The sequence below is a fragment of the Corvus brachyrhynchos genome, unplaced genomic scaffold (genome assembly GCF_000691975.1).
Source record: "Corvus brachyrhynchos isolate BGI_N302 unplaced genomic scaffold, ASM69197v1 scaffold351, whole genome shotgun sequence".
NCBI classification, from domain to species: domain Eukaryota; kingdom Metazoa; phylum Chordata; class Aves; order Passeriformes; family Corvidae; genus Corvus; species Corvus brachyrhynchos.
The window spans coordinates 8,297-10,609 of record NW_008236203.1 but is presented as its reverse complement, the minus strand read 5'-3'; the positions used below and the strand labels follow the sequence as shown (position 1 = coordinate 10,609).

The following is a 2,313-nucleotide window of genomic DNA, read 5'->3' as shown; positions in this document are numbered from 1 at the left end:
CGGGGGGCCAAGCGGCTCCTTCCGCTTCCGGGGCCGCTACCTGCGAGGAGTTGGAGTTCGGGGCGAGGCCGAGCAGCGCCGCCCCACGCTCGGGACTCACCGTCGCTCGCTGCCGGCGCAGTGCTCGGGGAGCAGAGCAGGGGGGCGGCAGCGAGAAGCGAAGGTACCGCTTCAACATGTGCAATATGTAAACGTTTTCTAGAATGCAGCTCTCGATGGCTGTCGTACCTCTGCTGGGTTTGTTTACAAAATAACAGTCTAGAAAAGCAGTAAGTGACTCCTTTAGAAGTGTAATGCTCGGTTTAGTCATATTAATGAAAGGCAGGCTAATTCTATAAAAAGATTTTTAAAAAGCTTTCTAAGATTGCAATCGGATGCACCTGCACAGGGTGTACTGGGTTTGGTATTGCTATTAATTCACTATTCAACATTAAAAGTGTCTATACGGGGAGGTGTCGGGAGGAAAAGGTTCAAAACGGATTGGCGAGGACAAAGTTGTTTCTAGAATTGTTTTCTCTCAAAGACCAACCTTGTCCCTGGGAGATCCTAAAATTTCTCAGTGTGGAAATTTCAGGTATTTGTGTTTGCTTTAAGTTGTTTTCTGTCAGCCGAAAGAAATGGAATTCTCTCAAAGAAGATATCAGGATGTTAAAGACTTAAGTGTATTTTCCCCGTTTGCTTGGGCCTACTTGTGGGGGGAGAGAAGAGAGATAGAGACGCTCAGAGATTGTAAAAACACACCCTCGTGAAGCAATGTGCCCGTGCTGGGCACGATGTTACCTTATAGCAGTGCACAGGCCTGCCGCACACACTTTCTGCCCCTGCTAAGATCCAGTAAGCTTAGTGATGTCTGTGTCCACTGTTTTGCCAGCGTGATGATGGAATAAATCTATTTTTTATACTTCAGATGTGGATTTTGGCCATCTTGGCTACCTGCATATTTTGTGACTCGCACAGCAGGAAAAGATCCGATCTAAGTTTGCAACCAAGGATTTTAATAGAAAAATAATTTTAGAGCCTGTTGGCAGTGGTAAGATTCTAAATAACTCTTTAAAGACAACCTGGTCATTTTGTAATTGGTCTTGTTTTGGTACAGTTGCATACAGTTAAATGCTGTCTATCAGAATCCCAGGGAACTGGCTTTTGAATTGTAATGATGCAGTATGTATGTTTCTTATATGTGATAAGCCAGTCTCACTCTCTGAAATTTTCATGCGTACAGCAAGTTTTGTTTTATGCCATTATGGAAGAACATTTCTGTTCCAAGTACACGTGGTAGAAGTTCTTTAGAGTGCAGGGCTGTCATACAGCAATTTCCACTTTGCAAGTCACTCAGTTGTAAGTAAGATTGAGTGTGTAGCAGAAATGAAATCGCTTATGCTAGTATTTAATGTTCCAAGCCCAAGAGGAGGAGGAGGATGTAAAAATTCGTTCTTGGGAAGAGGGTCTGAAAAAAGTTTGGAAGCTACAATATTGGAAATGATGCAACACTTAAATTTTTTTTTCCCCGCAGGGGTTTGTTCACCTTCATCCAGTGGGAGGGGGATTTGAAGTTTCTCTTCAAAAGACTCTGTTCAAGACTCTGTTCACTGGGTGAGGCCGGATGAGCTTAACATGAACAGATTGGGAGTAGCCAGAAGACACACGGGAGATAAGCAAACATTACCCCCCCAGTGCAGTTGGAGACACCCGGTCTGGGAAAAGACTGATAAGAGAGCCAAAAAATAAGGACCAAATTAGCATCAAAAGCAAAGGAATCAATAACCAATAGGAGGTCGAATACAAAGAATTATGTCATTTAAGACTGTTCCAGTTTGGCCAAATTTAGAAATATATATATACTCTGAGAGAAGGCACAACCACCCCTCCCCCCACCAGGTTCGGGAAAAAAAAGACGAAGAACAAGAATTTCTTTGGGTTTTGCATGTATAAACAATATGTGAAAAGTCTGGTGAAGAACCACGTGTGATGGAATGGTTTTCACTGCACAGCCCATGCATGTGTGGATGAAATAATTTCCATTGCACATCCTGGCCAGAATAAAGTAATACATAATTCTCTAACATGGAAAAGATGTTGTTGGAGAGTTTCTATTTTTCCCGTAGTTTCAGTGACGATAGAGCACTGCCTTCGCAGAGGAGGTCAATCCCACCCGGAACGGGGAGCTGCGGCGTGTGGGGAACGAATTCCCCCTGGCCTCCCGTCCCAGGGCGTCCCCCTGGGAGCAGCCGTGCTCCAGGCCGTGACTGTCACCTGCACACCTAAGGACTCGGAACGGGCGTTACGCACCACGGCTGTGGCACAGGGAGGGGG

The 2,313-nt window shown here is 45.2% G+C and overlaps 1 long non-coding RNA gene across 2 annotated transcripts; it reads left to right on the top strand.

Annotated features, from left to right (window-relative positions):
* The first annotated feature begins 10 nt into the window (after positions 1–10).
* Positions 11–2,072, top strand: LOC108448397. Of its 2 annotated transcripts, XR_001864284.1 has the most exons (3): positions 11–163; positions 908–1,030; positions 1,514–2,072. It is a non-coding gene; the product is annotated as an uncharacterized LOC108448397 (long non-coding RNA). The 2 variants fall into 2 exon arrangements; XR_001864283.1 differs by lacking the exon at positions 908–1,030.
* The last annotated feature ends 241 nt before the right edge of the window (positions 2,073–2,313 follow it).